Below are 19,155 nucleotides of genomic sequence, written 5' to 3'. Positions count from 1 at the left end.
TAAGAAAGTAAAGCTGCAATAAAAAAGAGAGAGAAAAAACCAAGCAAATAGTTCTATTGTAAATAGAGTGTAGTCAGTTTCTGTTTTATCTTATGAAAAGATATTTTTCAGTTTTTCTGTACACAAGAAATCATTCACAAGTTTCCTTACAGTAAAATTGAAATGCAACTTAACATAATGTGGCCTAATCTGATTACAAACCCATTGCAGAGAAATCTCAAAATAAATTCTTCAGTTCAGTGTATTTTATATTTTTAGGCCTACATTTATAAATTTCAAATTCCCACTCAAATCCCACATAATATTATAATACAATGATGTTTACTTTTTGTGACATCCATTTCTTGTGACCATTTCATCATTATGTACAATTTATATTTTAACATTTTTTTTTTGCATCTAATTTATCTACTGCTTGCTACAGATTTCATATAGTATGTGTGTTAGTTTTATTTTCAACATGTTGGCTGAAAATGTGTTTACATGTTACAGCTATTTCAGATTGGAAAAGTAAGCATCATATGTAGAATGTGAAAGAACGTTTTGTAGTATAAATCAAATTACCTGGAGATATTGTTGGGATGTCCAGTTTCACTTCAAAAACTAAAGAATTGCACTGTGAACCTGAATGGTACTGTAAATAAAAAAGAAATAATAGTATTATAATGTAATACCGACATTAAATTAAATTTGTATAACAATTTTCAAGAATCTAATATTTTTTTTTTATCTCTAAAGCTCATCATCTCCTTCTTCTGACTCTTAATTCCTTACACACTAACCTCATTCGTTTTATTAGCTGCACTGGTATCAGTGGAACTTGGTTTAGTTACTACTTCGGCTGTAACAAAAGTAAGTAAATAAATAAATGAGTGAATGAATGAATGAATAAATAAATAAATAAAAAGAATTCAAACTTGTGTTATACAATTTCCTCTGCTTATTATTTAATAATTGTATAACTTAACATATAAATGAACTTATGCATTGAATATGAATCAAAATCACTGAGAAATCACTCAATTGATAGGAGAATTAAATCACTTACCTTGGATAAGTTTGGATTTGGTTTTGCTTCAGTTGGAGGGGCTCCAATTGTTTGTAGCCTGCATTGTTTCTCTGCAACAGCAATTTTATTTGTGTTCTTTTCCAAGAATTCAAATTTGCTTCTCAGCTGTTTTCAGGTCCTTGTATTTGTGCTGATGTTACTATATTCTTCCAATGCTTCATTCTATAATACTAAAAAGGAAGTAAAACTAGGTTAATTCCATATGCCATCTACAACATTAGGAAATATACTGTATTTCTCTTTTTCCCTTATCTAAGTTTCTATACCTAAATAAGCAAAAGCTTTTAATGGATGATTGTCAGTACAATATCAAACATATGACTATACTGTACATAGAAACTTTGGAAAAAAAACTTAATATCTGCTGTTTCTGTGTTATTTTACGAGGTGTTGAATGTGCATTACAAACAGATAGGCCTATTGCATTTTAGTGGAAACGTCTCTCCACCTCATGCTGTTCTTTTAAAAAATAACGTTAGGCCCTATCTGTGATCGAATGGTATTATGGGCCTAATACAAAATATCCGCCCACTTATTAACAGTAAAATACGTAGGCCTAACATACTGAAATATTGATAATTTGCTAGGAACAATGTACCTTGCTGTACTAATGTTGATCAGAAATCCCAGGCCAAAGACATCATTCATTATTATCAGTATCAGTGAACTTTTCTTTTTTAAACGAGTTATTGTGCCTTCGACCCATGATTTGCAGCAGTGAAGTACACTATTTCTAAAAACTACCGAAATAGGCCCTATTCACTAATAATGTAGGCTATACAACAAACTGAAAGCACACTTAATATTAATTACAATACAAAAATAATTGCCACCTACACTTCTTGTGCAGTTACACGTGAATAAAACAATGATTATGGAGAAAAACGCACTTTTGCTGGAACCCGCACCCGTCCTGTTTAGGCCTATTAATTAAAACCAAAATACTATCATATGGTAGGAATTATTACTATTCGAAAAGAAACATAACCTTTAAAATCTTACCTTTTGCTTCCATGTAAAGTTTCTTCATACAGTATATGTAATTTTCTGTTCTTCACTCTGTTATTTTTTGGCTGGAGCTTCAGTATTATAATAAATAATAACAATAATGCTTACAATAAAACCTCAAAATAAATAGTACCATATAAACACGGAACATAAACATGAAATACGCGGGGAAAGGTATACCAACGCAATAAATTTCACTACATTTTCAGTAACTTCATTGCCAACGTAATAAAAATGTTACTATATCTTCCGGATAAGAATCCTGCAGTTAAAATCCGCTGATAGTACAGAACAAAATATTTAACTTCCAGATTGCTAAACTGGAGAATACGAATCTGGAGCTTTAACAGGCGATCGTAGTACAGGCCCTGAGAGATATGGAAACAGCGAACAGGCGACAACGCGAGGAACGACACGGGGAGGCGAGTGAGGAGAAGCAGATATTGGTGATAGGAGATTCCATGGTGCGACATGTGGGACAGGAAAATAAGGACCTCGAAGTGCTGTGCTACCGGGGATACGAGTCGAAGAAGTGAAACACAAATTGGAGCAACAGGAGAAAAGGGACAAGAAAACTGTAATATTACATGTGGGGACCAATGACCTGAGGTGACGATTTGAGTACGTTATGGGAGATATATACGACTTGGCAGTAAGGACGAAGGAACTGTACCCCCAGGCAAATATAATTATCAGCGGGATAGTGCGGCGAAGAGATTTTCATTGGACTCGGATTGGACGACTCAATGAGGCATTCGACTGGGTGGCAGATAAAACGGGAGCAACATTCGTGGATCCAAATTCGTGAATCGGTGACGGGGACCTGGGACATGATGGAGTCCATCTAAATCGACGAGGAGCGACGGGACTAGGAGCGCTGTTCTCGAGGGCGGCGGCAACGCAAAGAAGCAACGACCGGGAATGACGGTGGCAAATAGTATGTACGAGTACTATTACAACGGCGGATTAAACGGCGGCGGCAAAGGGAGAGACGGAGGCGGTATCGGCGTCCACAGCGGAAACAACAGGGATCACCAATATTATGTCATGTAATGGTAAGTCTTTAGTAGTGTTGCAGGTCAATTTTAGAAGTATTTATAATAAATCAATTTAATTCTGGAATCTAGTAGATTCGCATAATCCTGACGTCATAATAGGAACGGAATCATGGCTTTCCAGCGAAGTAACAGACTCAGAAGTATTTAGAAACGATTAGGTCACATACAGACGCGACCGTGTAGGAACAGGGGGGGGGGTTATATGTGTAAAAGAGTGCCTGCAGAGCGCTGAAAATTTTAAAGACTCGGAGTTCGAAATGTTGGGTATAGACATAGCGGTTGATTATTCGCGAAACATATTACACATCATAGGTTTATACAGGGCCCCGAAAGAAGGCTTGAACGTACTGTGTAAAATAAGAGATATGTTGGAAAATAGACAAATTCGCGGACAATATGTTATCGTTGCGGGAGACCTGAACTTGGCCCAGGTAAACTGGCAGGGCACAATAGAGGGAGGGATGAATCAAGCCCAGTCATTAGTAAACTCACTCATCTGGAAACATAACTTAATACAAGTAACAGATAGGGCGACAAGGGGAAATTCCTTACTAGACATATTTCTTTTAAGATCCTCAGAAATAGTCGCAGGTATTGAAGTGATTCCAGGTATTAGTGACCAAGACGAGGTAATTCTTGAAATATTATGGAATGCTAAGTACAAGCAAAGCGGAAAAAAGAACAAAAATATCTTGCAATATAACAAAGCGGACAGAGAAGGCTTCCAAAATTATCTTAGAGAAAAGTACTCATTATGGGTAGTAAAGGGCAGTAGTGTAGAAGAATGCTGAGCGGAGTTCAAGCAGATTATATTAACAAGAATGCAGAAATTTATCCCGGTTAAACGCTTATCAGACAATCCCGATCCGGAATATTGTAATAAATACATAAGGAAACTGAAAAGAAAACTAAGGAAAGCCTACAGACAGCGCAAGGAAAGCATTGGAAAGCAAACAAAAATTCACACAACTATCAAAAAAACTGCTTAATGCGAAGAAGATAGCGCAGGAAAATTACCTAAATAAACTTTTCAAAGGTGAACAAAACGGGTGGGGGGAATTTTATAAATATGTGAAGAGACGACGCAAGGAAAACTATTCGAGCCTCCCACTAAAAAATGACCGCAATCAATTTATCTTACAAGACAGCGAAAAAGCAGAAAAATTGAATTCCTATTATGCCACTGTTTTTGGGATGAGAACAATAATACCACACTTAGCTCTGTGGAAAATACGGGTCAGTTTTCTATCAAGCCTAGGGGCATAAGGAGAAGGATCTCTAAATTGAAAACTCATAAATCAGTAGGACCTGATAGTATCGCCGGAGACGTGCTAAAATTGGGAGAGGAAGCCATGATTCCCTATCTAGTGCGTATATTTGAAATATCAATTAACAATGGTACTGTCCCGCGAGATTGGAAAGATGCAATAGTGGTGCCAATTTATAAGTCAGGGTCTCGCTCAGATACAAAAAGTTATAGACCGGTCAGCCTCACCTCTGTGGTTTGCAAACAGATGGAACACTTGATTTCAGCTTATCTAAGGTAGCATTGGGATGACTCAAATTGATTACATGACTGTCAGCATGGATTTCGGGGGGGCTATTCATGTGAAAGTCAATTAGTAACTGTATGTCAGGATTTAGAAGACGGAATAGATTCCAGTAGCCAAGTAGATGCCGTGATTATTGACTTTTCACGTGCATTAGATGTAGTCCCACACGATATATTGTTGGTTAAACTACAATCAACGGGGATTGACTTCAGAGTACTCCAGTGGATCAAGGAATTTTTAACTTGTCGCACTCAGAGAGTACGGGTAGGGGAGGAATTATCGAACCCAATTGAAATTACTTCCGGAGTCCCACAGGGGAGTGTCTTGGGGCCTCTTCTATTCCTGGCTTTTGTAAATGATCTGCCAGTTAATATCTTGCCTAGGGTTCGCTTATTCGCGGATGATTGTATGGTATACAGGGAAATAAAAAGTTTTGAAGATATTACTCTTCTTCAAAATGACCTCAATAGAATAAACGATTGGGCAATAGCCAACAAAATGAAACTAAATTCTCTAAAGAGCAAAGCCATCAGCTTTACAAGGAAAATAAATAAAATAATCGCATCGTATACGTTAGGGGGTGAAACCATTCCGGAAGTTAACAAATGTAAATACCTCGGAATAACATTTAGCAGCGATCTCGGCTGGGGGGAACACGTTATAGACACAGCGGGAAAAGCATGGAGATCGTTACACTTTGTGATGAGAGTATTAAGAAAAGGTTCTGATAAATCCAAAGAGATTGTATATAAATCACTAGTACGTCCAGTAATGGATTATGGTGCTGCATGTTGGGATCCCTACAGATTGGAACATATTAAGACACTGGAAAAGATTAAAAAAACGGGCTCTCAAGTGTTGTCGGAAAAATTCACCAGTAAAATGGACAGGAGAACGCGAATTCGATTATGCGCACTGTTCAAAACCTACGGAGGAGAGCCTGCCTGGAGAGAAATAAAAAATAGGTTGCAGCCGCCAAATTACTCTTCAAGGAACGACCACTCATATAAATTGATGGAAAGAAGACAGAGGACGGACACTGGAAAGTTTTCTTTTCTCAATCGTACTATCAGAGACTGGAATGCTTTACCTGCAGACTTACTAAAGGCATTACCAACAACAAAAAATGTATTTAAAAATAGGCTTAAGGACTTTACTAATGACGATAATTATACCACAGTATTTAAAGGGTGTAAATGATATTTTGTTATTGTAGTGTTGTATCAATGAAAGAATTATGTGGTGTCAGTGAAGTGTGTTGTGTAAGTGAAGTGTGTTTGTTTCAGTGAAACGTTGTAGTTTATAGTGTCAGTGCAAAGTATTTGAACAGTGAAATGTTTTTGAAGTGTTAGTGAAATCAGGATAGAATCAGTGAAATGTGTCGTAGTTCCAGTGCAGTGAGTGAGTTGACAGCGAAATGAGTGTAGTGTTGAAAGGTACTTGTGCAGTTATGAACATTTCATACTCGTGGGTTTTAGTTCGAACTTAGGTTTAAGATACAAATTAGATTTACTTTAAATGTTATTTTAAGTGATCGTCCTTCATTTAATTTAGGATTATCCCTGTTATTATTATTATTATTATTATTATTATTATTATTATTATTATTATAAATTATTGTTAGTATTAATTATTAGTATTATTATTAATTGTATTTTTATTAATTGTGTTTATTATTGTCATTATTGAGTGTAATTAGTTACCACTGCTACCGGGTATATACCCATTGCAGTGTGAATAAGTAAATACATACATACGCATCCTTCATCGCCTTCGATAATGAAGATTAATACTATATGAATAAAAACAATGACTAAAAACTATTAGTTACCTTTGTGCCAATGTTTATTTGTTTAGGAATAACAAATTATTTAATGTTGAATATTAGATAATATGAGTTTTGGCTATGACATCTGGATCATGAGTGTTTTGCTAACGTATCTTTCGGAACATGAGAGTTTAGAAAACGACCAGTTTGGATAATGTAGGGTTTTATAGTAATCATAAGAAATATTAAACATGAATATTGTCTCAAACATATTTAATTATAATGTCGAAAATAATATGGATCTCAATTTATAAAATGTTACAAATGAGGACAAACATTTTTCGTAAAGTACAATATTATGTATTATATAATAAAAAGAAACAAAGTAGGCTACAAAGTTTTCAATGTCCAGGCTTCTATCTTTACCATACTTTATTACAGGATTATGGTCCACTTGAACTAATTCGCACATAGGCTCAGCGTCATTGGGGTCCGATATTCGTACATCACCATCAATGCCATGCACGTAAAACTTGAGTTCTTCAAATTCTCTCCGGTTTTCTTCACAGTAGTCTGGCAGAATCTCTCAACATTCATAACTTTCTCTAAAGGGATAGTATCCTTTACTTGAATGATTTTCGAGAAAATATATATATATTTTTTTGTGGTATTTGGAAATATTTATTTAACATATCGTTAAAATATCCACCTACTTCTCTAAACAAGACCAATGAACACAACATTCCAACTGTAATAAACCGCTCTGGCCTTGTTCAATTTACCACTACACCTCTGCACTAGCCGAAAGAATGATTAAAACAAAGTTCTAACCGTGCTAATTTGATTTCTTATCGTTCGGAAATTACAGGAAATGCTACACGTTTTCGCGGTCGTCTTTCTTCAACGGGTGATACGTTTTCTATTATGACAATAAGTATAAAAATACCTTATTTCAACCAATATGTCTACAGATTATGTAAAAAAATTACAGACCATGTAGACAGTCATACACTAATGTCCTGTACACAACAATAAAATGAAGAAGGGTGAAGGGAGTACCGATGACTGATTGGTTGAGAAGCGCTATATAGCAAAGCTCACAAAATCGAACGGATGATGAGAGTTTTGGCACAAACTAAGACGTTTATCGCCTATTTTCTCAAGGATCATGTGATAAATGTGAGTATTCGTCATTTGAGTGTGTTCTACGAAGACGTCCACATGGGAATGTACAGCTATCTCAGTTTTTAATCTTTTGTAGAAATTAACTCTAACCTAGACCAACATATCATAGTTATAATATTATGTAGATCTAGCTCTAACCTACTCATATAATGGTTTGCAATTCCTAGACATTAGTCTGCTCATAATAGGACCTGCAATATAATTCTCCAACAAACATAAGTACGTTCGAAGTTCTTAGCTACAACTCTTTAGTCAAACATATTATAGGCCTAATTAAGTAATTGGAACCCGAATTTAAATAAAGTACAATATATATATATATATATATATATATATATATATATATATATATATAGGCCTATATATTTTATCAAGTAATAATTCCAAAATTTCAAATTTTTAAAAAACAATTCTTGTTATTATATGTGTACATCCAATATCTATAGATATATGACCATGGGCACTCGTTAATTTGAGCAAGGGAGTGTCAGCACACTCTACGGGTTTTACTCTATTTACTCCGTAAGTTAATTTATTTATGTAAAAAATTAAATTATATGTATTGGAATTATCTGTAAATTGCAATCGAGAACATTCAATAAACATTCTCATATTTAGCAGTTATTTTGTAGAGGAGATAGAAAGAATAACATATATTTGTTGTATGTACAACTTAAATTCTTAGGCGTGAAATATCTGACGCCTCAGCCTGAGATCATTCCAGAAAACTGAATCAGCGATCTGACAGTGCCTTAGGGTGGAGCTTTGTAGAAGTCTCTCGTCATTAGCGTTGCCAACCGATTTTATAAAAAATTAAAGTCGTTAAGCAGCAGTGAAAAGTAACTAATAATAGATAATGTAAGAGGTGATTTTCCATACAGCTTGTTGATATCAGTATAATTTGTGCATCATCTATAATAAATAATAATACCCAGTTACGTTAACTTTTCAAGCTGTATGGAAGGGATGACATCGGCGGCAATGCAGCTCTTACATTCGATTAAAGGATTGTATTGTAAATTGTTATCGTACTGTCTACACTAGTATGCATTTATATTTAAAAATATCGAATAAGCTTATTCAAATTATCATGACTTTAATGGATTGATGAATTCTTTGGTATAATTTTAACAGTTGACATTTTAACAAATACTACCTATTACAAGTCACATTTGAATATTACTAAAAAGTCTATGATGATTTAAGGTTATAACATGTTGTCTACTTTAATACATTTTATTTTAGAAATATTCTCACCATTTGTGAACTGCCACAAAGGACAAAGTGTACTTGAAGCATATAAATATAATTATATGTTCATTGAACCCTTGATTTTTGTTTTTTAAAATGAAACTCCTACAAATACAGAGTTGCAAATACAATTTTAGATTAGTAGAAATATACAAATTTTAGAGCGAGATAAGTATTAAGAAAACGTAAAACAGCTAATGAATTTAGTTTCATTTCGAATATAGGTGATGTTTTAGTAGAGCAATTGATTCTTTCAATGCAGCTAAGTTACAATCGGAATAATAGATGTAGATATTCAAAGTCTCTTAAACACATCTTTGATGAAGAGGGTAGCGGTACCTCTTGCTCCAACCAGAAATCCGATTACTTCAAGCTCTTTTAGCTGGTAATATTGGAGGTAATAGAGAATGGTGGGATTGTAGATATTCTTTTTTTCCTTATTTACTTCTGCCGGCTGTTCCTCATTCGTTTCGAAACACACAGTGGGATCAATTATTATGAATCCGCATCTTGTTGATTCCTTGAATGTGTCGTGTGCTGCCAGTGACGGAGAGATCATGCACTTCTTCAAAGGCGTTATACTCGGGATCTATAAGGGCAGTGACTATAATTGAACGTACTTGGTGGTGTCTAACATTTCATAGAGCTTCGCAGTGCGGACAGGATTCCAGAACATGTGCAAGAGTTTCAACCTCGTTGTGGCAATACTTACAACGGTTCTTCTGAGATCTTCTCGGCACAGCACGTACTGCACAATTTTAATGCCATCTCGTCATTTACTATTGAAGAGTCCTTCATCGTTTCCAAATCCACTTGTACAGCTGTAACATACATTCGTATAACCTAGCAGAACGTGAACAAATTAAGTGAGCTGCATCATTATTAAATTATATGACACACCGAGTAAAAATTCTAATAATTTATGGTAAGAGTAACATGTTGGTTGGACATCTTAATAGTTAATAAGTCTTAAAAGTTGTTTTGTTGTTTTAATTTATTGTAAAAGGTACGTAAGATATTGTATGAAATGGACATAATATCCTGATGATGTAGGAATAGGAATAAATATTTTTTGTAAGTTAAATTATATATATTGATCAGAACATAAGTAATTCTATTGATATTATATAAACAAAATTTAGATATCCGTTTGACGAATTATCTAACCAACTATCCAAAAAGAAATAAGAAATAAGCTGTCACAGAATGTTTTAAATGATTATTGTGCCCGGGCGTTTATTTATTCACTCTTCTATAACCATTCATCTTATTTATTCGGCAATTGATCCATCTGACAAAGTATCCAATTATTTTCAGTCTATTCGTGTAGGACCAATTTATCTGTACATTCGACTATATACTCAGACTTTTATCAGTTTATGCGTTCGTTTGTCCTCCAGGGGCAGACAAAACCGCAAAGCCATTCTTGATATGTATTTACTTCCTGAGAAGCACTATCCCTAAACCGCACACTTTATAGCTGCAACTCTATCAACAAAAACAGCACATTTAGATAAGATAACAAGATAAAGACCAACGTAAGAAACAGTAAAGGTATCCCCGTAACATGCCATGAAGGCACTTGGGGGGCATGGAGGTAGAGCCCCATACTTTCCATGACCGGCACTAGAATGAGGTGGTGTCGTCGGCACCACGCTCTGACCGTCTTTTACACCCGGAAAAGACCCGGTACTCAATTTTATAGGAGGCTGAGTGAACCTCGGGGCCGTTCTGAAAGTTCGGCAACGAGAAAAAAATCCTTTTACCACCTGGGATTGAACCCCGGTACTTCCAGTCCGTAGCCAACTGCTCTACCAACTGAGCTACCCGGCAACAGTATTTCCCTAAAAGTGAATCCTATAATCGATGAGCTTCAAAACAGAGAAATTTCTTTCTCCTTGTAGGAAGCATAGTCTACATCTGCATCAAAAATGTTTATCATTTCCTTTATGAAGATTTCGTCGTAAGTTCATAACAATGAGTGGACAACTTATGCTCACGAAGTCTAAAACCCTTGATATAAAGAAAGACAGACGGAGCCAATTGCAGCAGTACAAGTTACGCTACAGAATTAGTTCACTGCCACGGTACGCTGTGGCGGCTCAGGCAGGTAGTCATGATATATTACGCCATGATTTGTATTTCAGAATGACGCATGATACAATAAATAGTACCGGTTGTTTCAAACAGACTGTACCTAACCACAGACATTTTCAAGCTTTGTAAATTATAATACTTATTATTTAGAAGGCCTACTGCAAACGAAGTGAAGATAATCTTTTCAAGATACAACAAATATAACTGCAGAACTTACTTATTATTACACTCTCTGTTATTATTTGTCTTATTTGAAACATAGAATGTGGGAGTTTATGATGTATAAAAGAATATCTCTCTGTTTTCAGAAAAGTGGATCTATTATCCTACGTTCCTAAATAATCTCAAATTGAAGGAAGTAATATTATTGTTTTACATATCACAAAAATGAAAAATTTACTCCTGAACTATTCCTATACATTTAAGGTTTAAACGTCTCTCTAGCAAGTTCAAGTTTGGAAGCGCAAAGTGGAAGCAATTATAATTATTGGACAGGAGGCAAATAGGATAGATTTGGAAATTATGATTTAGGCGAAATTGCGAACAGTTCGATTCCTGATTTCGCCGAAACACCGAGTAGCGTGCTGTTCTGTAGATTTATCAATTCAATCTGCAAAATTTCAGGAATTACGTCGGCTGCAAACCAATCTTTATATCCCTCTTAACAAAAATGTACTTTTTTCTCACTCGTCACTAAAGAAGGGAAACGGTCTGATCGGATTATACTGTTTCACACTCATAACGAGCCACCACTTACTGCAGACTCGAGCGAACTTGCGTCCTGCAAGACCCGCTTACAGACACTGCAGCTAGCACAGAGTTCGTTCTGCCTGACTGAGGTTGTGATGACAGTTTGAGAGCACGAGTTGCCCATCCATGTTCATAACATTCGTCCCTCGATGGAGAAAGTTTTATTTTAAGTTCTGTTTCGGTCTATATTTGTTTTAATATAAATATGTATTATTAGGAACTCGGAAGGGATCGCTGTATAAAAGTGACAGTTTATTAAAGCTTGCTGCAGTCTTTCTGGTTATACAGGGTGAGTCAGGAGAAAAGGTATATGGTTTGAGGGGTGATAATATTGGTGATTCTGAACAAAAAAAGTTTATATGAACATATGCCCTGTTCTTAACAGTTTCGGAGAAAACTAAACGAAACAATGAGGAACGGGAAAATTGCAGGTGATAGTAAATTGAAGAATTGGTACCTTATGTTCTGTTTGATTGTGTATTTTTCTTTACAGATCACGTTAAAAAATCCACAGTCAACTTCAATACATTTTGCAGCTCTTGTAGATAGCTGCTGTATTGCTGATTTGAGCTGATTCGGACATTCTTTTACTTTAGCAAAAGCATATGCGAGTAAAATGCGTGCGAGAAGTTCTTCCCTTGTTTCCACTTTGCGTTTATAGTCTTCGCTCTTAAGCCAGCCCCACACGCAATCCAATGGAGTAGGTTGGGTGACCTCGGTGGCCAAGAAATGACTCCATCGCAGACCAATCCAACATCAAGGATACGTTTCATTGAGGTACTGCGTCACTGGTCGTACGAAATGTACTGGAGCTCCATCGTGCTGAAAGTACATACGCGGTCGTGTTGTCAAAGGAATATATTTCAAGATACCGTACTCCGTTAAGACGGTCATCTAAAACAACTGGTCTGATGAGTCGTCATCAATGGTTGTGTCCGCATGTGAGAGCTGATGATGGATATGAGACTGATGCCCGTGATTTTCAAACAGCTGTATGACAGTTATTGTTAAGAACAGGGCATATGTTCATATAAAGTTTTTTGTTCAGAATCACCAATATTATCACCCCTCACGTTATGTACCTTTCCTTCTGACTCACTCTGTATGTAGCTTTCCTGGTAGATTAACCCATATTGAATGATGAAGTGTAGAGCTGTAATCATTTACATGATTTTCTAAAATGTTGTCATTAATAGTAAGATAAACAGTCATCTGATGGTCATATTAATACGAACTCTGTAAAAGTCTCAACTACTTGGTTTGAATGAACCGTTTAATTTCCTCCCGAGTGTCATTTATATTTGTTACTATAGCTCCAAAATATTTGAATTATTCCATTTCTTTGAAGGATAAATCTCCAATTTTTATAGTTCCATTTCGTACAATAATCCGATAACGAGACATAATCATTTACTTTGTCTTTTCGAGATTTACTTCAAAACCTATCGCTTTACTTGCTTCAAGTAGAATTTCAGTGTTTTCCCTAATCGTTTGTGGATTTTCTCCTAATATATACACGTCATCCCCATAGACAAGAGCTGATGTTACCCATTCAATTCCAAACCCTCTCTGCTATCCTGAACTTTCCTAATGGCATATTCTAGAGCGAAGTTAAAAAGTAAAGGTCATGTGCATCTCATTGCTTTAGCCCGCAGTGAATTGGAAAAGCATCAGATAGAAACTCTGCTGTAATTTTCACTAAGACACATTTTAATTAATTGAACTAGTTTCTTGGGAATACCAAATTCAATGAGAATATTATATGAACCTTCTCTCTTAAGCGAGTCATATACCTTTTTGAAATCTATGAATAACTGATGTACTGTATGGGAAATGGAGGCAGGTTTGCTACAGAGGGACGTTGGCATACCAGTTTTAGTTCGGTAATTATGCGATGGATTACAGTACCACGCAGGCAATATGAACCCTGCTTTATAAAGCATGCTCCACGGAAGCTTTACGCTTTTATGGCAAGCGGTAGAAAAAGGAAGCCATAAAGTTGTTTTTGCAGCAAGGTAAGTAAATTTTCACCGTCTCGTGGTTATTTTTTTCATGGTACATATGTAAAATTTAGTTGAACTTTATATACATCGTTGGAAAGTACATTAATTGGCTCTATTTCGTGTTAATTTCATTTTGATCATTCATTACTCTAATTTTTAACCCAAATTAAATATCTACATCAGAAGCAAGTTGGCACAGTTGTTAGGGGCAGATTGGCACAGTATTTAACCTACCCCGCTGTGTTACTTTAGATGAATATATAAATTATACAGTAGGTAATTTACTTATTCATACAATTTGTTATTATGTAAGTTCAATTAAACTGATTGTAAATATAAAAAATATTTTGTTCATTGCAGGGAATGAGAAAATAAGGAATTAAAAAAAACTGACAGAGCAACTACTGCTACTGATAATATGATGCTACGAGCTGTCAGTTAGAAAACAGAAGTGTGGCCAAGGGGCCAAGGATTTTAATATACAATTCCAGACTCCCACTCGGTATTGTAGGTAAGCTACGGTGAGGACATAAGGGAAAAATTGTCTACTGCGATATTTATTGACTCTCCAGTTAAGAAAACACTAGAGGAGAGGATATCGAAAAAGAACAATGAATTTGTTCAACAAAAATACAAGTGGAGAGTTTAGTAGTGAGAAAAGAAATTTTTAGACCAGTCGAAAGACAAAAAATAATTAAAGAAGGGAAAGTAATAAAGACAGAGAGACATATTCTCTGTATTGTGTTAAATTTTACTCAGAATGTGCACGAAGTGAAGGGCAGTTACAGTACCTGGAGTGCAAATTGTGGCACATAAAAATTTTACAGATGGAAACAGAAACTTTGTATGCATAAACTCCTTCTCAGAAAATATTTAAAAACAAAATATGATATATACTCATTTACAAGTTAAAAATTAATTTTTCTACCTTGTTTTTCTAGGATTCAGTTCTTCTTTTATCTGAGTGTTTAACTCCATGATTATATATTTATGTGCGTTCTTCATATTGAATCATTTGCCTGTGTAAAGAAATAAATTCTAAATTAAAAAAAAATAGTTTTATAAGGCAGTTTGCTCTTATTTAATATGTAGCCAATTTATCTCCTATCATTTGTCAATCTGTCTCCAGGGCGGACTAAGTTGACTCAATCGGCACGTTTCAAAATAATACAAAATTTCAAATTTAAATCGTGGTCAAATCTAAACTCAAATATCTCTCCACATAGCCAAAGAATCACGTAGAATGACCATCTTTGAGTATTTCATAAAATGCTATGCAAATTACAGAACAAAATGAAACGTAAAATTAGAGCCAATCTGCCTCGCTCTCCCCTACCTTTATACTCCCATTTTTTCCACCCAATATCTGTGGAATACTGTCGAATACAAAAAATCTGATCAATAATCGATCTATTACGCCTAAAACCACACTGATGATCCCCAATAATTTCATCTACATATGGAGCTAATCTTCTCAAAAGGATATTGGACAAAATTTGTACGTCAACAAAAGTGATATTCCTCGAAAGTTACTACAGTTAGTCTTGTCCCCCTTCTTAAAATAGGTACGATTATGGACGCCTTCCATTGTTCTGGTACAATTTCCTTATCCCAAATAGCAAGTAAAAACTTATAAATTTCGCTAGATAATGCGCTGCCACCCTCTAGTATTAATTCTGCTCGAATTTGATCGATACCTGGAGACTTGTACTTTTTCAGATTTTCTATCGCAGTTTGGACTTCTAAAAGTGTGGGTTCGGGTATAAATGGCTCAGCACTTTGTATTTGAATTTCGTCGTGATCCTTTCTGTTTGGCCTATGTATATTTAGTACAGGGACATCAGTTTATTTTTACCAACATTTTTAACATTAACCTGGCTATACTCGGAAACACTGTTACCTCCCTTCCATTACAGGAGTTTGGAGTTGCTAGTGCAATATGTAAACAAATCATTTTACTAGCTATAGGAGGAGAGAAAAGTAGTGTATCTATTTATGTTGTAGGGAAATACGATATTACGATTTTCAGTTTGATTATCACTTTTACGGAATTTATCAAAATACAGTAGAGAAGTAACATTTTTTTTCTAAAAACTTAACTTTTCAGGCGGCTATGTTCGTTATGTAATGTCTACTTTATTTAGCATATTAAATATTGATGTTAACATACAATATAGAGAGTGCATTTAAATTGAGGGGGTCATAAGTAAAGGGCTGTAAGTGCACTTAAGTTACTTTTGAGAAAATGGGGTTTAAATATTTAAGCTTTCGTAAAACCGGTGAAATTTTTATTTAAATTTTAATGTGTGATGCGATTAAAATATCCCTTTTCCACTAAAATTTTAGATACTTTAGCTTACACTGGATGCACTTAACTCATGTTAATACAAATGTTACTAGCATTCCTTTGCTTCTAGCCACCTCAATTCAAAATAAGCTAATCTGAATTTTTAAACAAGTTGCTGAAAATGGTTGCCGTTCATTGCAATGCAGGCTTCAATTCTTTACCATATTATTAAAAACATTTTGAATCATATCCTCTGAAATTGAATTTATCGTTTCTTCAATATAATTTTTTAGTAGCCTACGATATTATTAATATAGGTTCTTTCTTCTATAGAAAACGCAACCGTATTTCTGAAACAGGGTACAGGAGGAGATTCTGGAGGCTGTGAACATGACTCATTCTATCTGCACACGAAGGGTAGCGTTGCAAGTCAATGTTCCTCATACGACTGTCTGGAGACTGTTGAAAGAGTATCAATTGTATCCTTATCATTTGCAACGTGTACAGGCCCTGTCACCAGCACATTACCCTGCACGAGTTAGGTTCTGTCAGTGGTTCTTGCAGCAGTGTAGTGTAAATCCGAACTTTCCTGCCTTAGTATTATTTACAGATGAAGCACAGTTCACACGAGATGGCATAACAAATTTCCACAATCAGCATGTATGGGCGTATGAAAACCCACGTGCAACTGTTCCATCTCATCACCAGGTGCGGTTCTCCCTCAACATGTGGGCCGGTATCATTGGTGATCGATTAGTTGGACCCCATGTACTTGTAAACAGACTTACGGGGCAGGCGTACACAAACTTCCTGGAAAACATCATACCTCATGTTTTAGAAGACACTTCACTGATCAATCGTCAACACATTCACTTCTTGCATGATGGCGCTCCTGCACACTTCAGTCGTACGGCTCGCCGGTACTTGGATCGAAGGTTTCCTGATCGATGGATAGGTAGAGGTGGCCCAATTGTTTGGCCTCCACGCTCACCTGATCTGAACCCTCTCGATTTCTACTTGTGGGGCCATTTAAAATCATTGGTTTATTCGTCTCCGGTGCCTGATTTGGAATCCCTTCGGAATCGAATTGTGGCATGTTCTGAGGACATACGCAATACTCCTGGAGTTTGGGATCGTGTTCGCAGGTCAATGAGACATCGATGTGAGGTCTGTAATCAAGCAGGAGGTGGACATTTTGAACATCTTCTGTAATGACAACGACCTGCGGAAAGAAAAACGTTCCGGTGAATTTCAATGTTGTGAAGGCCATAACTCGGAAATGAAGCATTTCCGGACATATGTTGTAATGAACTATTTTGATTGTCTACATGTGGGAAATACATACCTGAAATTATGCCCCGTATTTTTGAAACACCCTGTATAAATCTCTAATGTTTTTTTGCTACTATTTGTCTCTACCTCAGCAAGTAATCTTCCTTCAAGTAATCTCTCTTTTTATGGGTACCTAAGTGTACGACTTGCTTCCCGTCTTTCATTGAAATAATTATCTCTATTCTCCACAATTGGATCATGTAAGAATCTCAATTTTTCCTGTTTCCTTCTGTCTACTACAATGGAAGAATCTTCATCAAATCATGGTTTCTTTTTCTTAGGTTCATAATAACCTATGCTCTAGTCAGCTGCAATTTTGATATTATCTCCGATATTTTCCCACACGCTATTTACATCTAATTCTTCCTCAACTTCGTCGGAAGTTGCTAAGGCAGCAAACCTATTTGAAATTTCAACCTGATAACGTTGCTTAGTTTCCTCGTCCTTTAATTTCAGGATATTGAATTTACTAATATTAGCTTGTTGCTTTACTCGCTACTGATAGTCTTTGTCTTAATTCTCCAATTACCAAATAATGGTCAGAATTATAGTCTGCCCCCTGAAAGTTCGAATGTGTCGTACACTAGTATGTCTTCGTTTATCTAATCAAGATGTGATCTATTTGGTTGTGTGTCATTCCGTCAGGAGAAGTCCAAGTTTATTTTTGTATATCCTTATGGGGAAAGATTGTACTTTTGACAATTACATTTTTTGATGTTGCAAAGTTGACTAACCTAACTCCTTTGTCATTACTAGTTACGTGTAGGCTCTCTTTTCCAATAGTTGGTTTAAAAATATCTTACCATCCTAGCGTTGAAATCCCCCAGTAAAATTTTGATGTGATATCTAGATAACTGATCAACAGTATGTTCCAATTTGTCATAGAAGCTATCCTTTATTTATGGTCGTCTTTCTCTTCTGTAGGGGCCTGAGCATTTATTACTACGATATCGCACTATTCACCTTTAAGTACTAAATACAATAAACTGTCACTGATAAATTCGACCTTTTTTACTGCTGATTTTATTCTTTGTGAACAAAGAATTCTGTTCCTAATTGGTGATTATTGTTTCCTGCCCCATAATATAAGTAATCTCCTATATATGATATGCCATTTCAATCTAACCTAATCTCTTGTACTCCCACAAAGTCTATTCTATATCTAGATAGTTCTTTTGCTGCTAATCTTACCCCTCCTGTTCTATAAAGACTAGTTACGTTAAAGGAATCAAATCTCATAATCTTATTCCTTTGCTGTTGTCGTGCCGGATAATCGGTCCCATTCCGACGCTTATTGTTTGGTTTCGTAACAAGCTGTCTTTTACGGTGATGGGTTGTTAGCTCTTCGCCAAACCCCCAAGCTGGAGGACTACCCCTTATTATTATGAATATTATTATTATTATTATTATTATTATTATTATTATTATTATTTTGGAAACATTGAAAAATAAATGTAATTGGATGGGAATATCGTGGGAAATGAAACAATTTATGAATTGTTATTTATAGACGACCTGGTGGTCAGAGACCAGGACTACGTTCATACGGAATATACTATGAGTAAAATACTCATAAGTGTGGAATAAAAGAAAATTTGAAAAAGTGATTTTGTATGGCATATGGTGAAGAAACAAGAGATTTAATATTGAAGACGGGATAAGCTACAATCACAAGCTTTGATGAATATCAGTACTTAGGCATCAACATTAATAAAAATGGCAGACAAGGGAATGATAATAACACCGGATACAGAAAGGAAGATCAGCAATAGCAATATTAAATGATTGTGAGAC

The 19,155-nt window shown here is 35.5% G+C and overlaps 1 protein-coding gene and 1 long non-coding RNA gene across 2 annotated transcripts in view; one reads left to right on the top strand and one right to left on the bottom strand.

The window, feature by feature from the left end:
- LOC138705755 (uncharacterized) overlaps positions 1-19,155 on the top strand; it is a 130,780-nt gene that overhangs the window by 37,537 nt on the left and 74,088 nt on the right. The window lies entirely within an intron of this gene.
- Positions 569-2,362, bottom strand: LOC138705756 (uncharacterized). The gene is made up of 4 exons (XR_011333749.1): positions 2,072-2,362; positions 1,049-1,239; positions 783-841; positions 569-634 (listed from the first exon to the last, which is right to left on the bottom strand). It is a non-coding gene; the product is annotated as an uncharacterized lncRNA (long non-coding RNA).

This window comes from Periplaneta americana, chromosome 9, assembly GCF_040183065.1.
Source record: "Periplaneta americana isolate PAMFEO1 chromosome 9, P.americana_PAMFEO1_priV1, whole genome shotgun sequence".
In the NCBI taxonomy this organism is placed as follows: domain Eukaryota; kingdom Metazoa; phylum Arthropoda; class Insecta; order Blattodea; family Blattidae; genus Periplaneta; species Periplaneta americana.
Note: the sequence above shows the minus strand (reverse complement) of the source record. Positions and strands in the feature narration are given on the sequence as shown.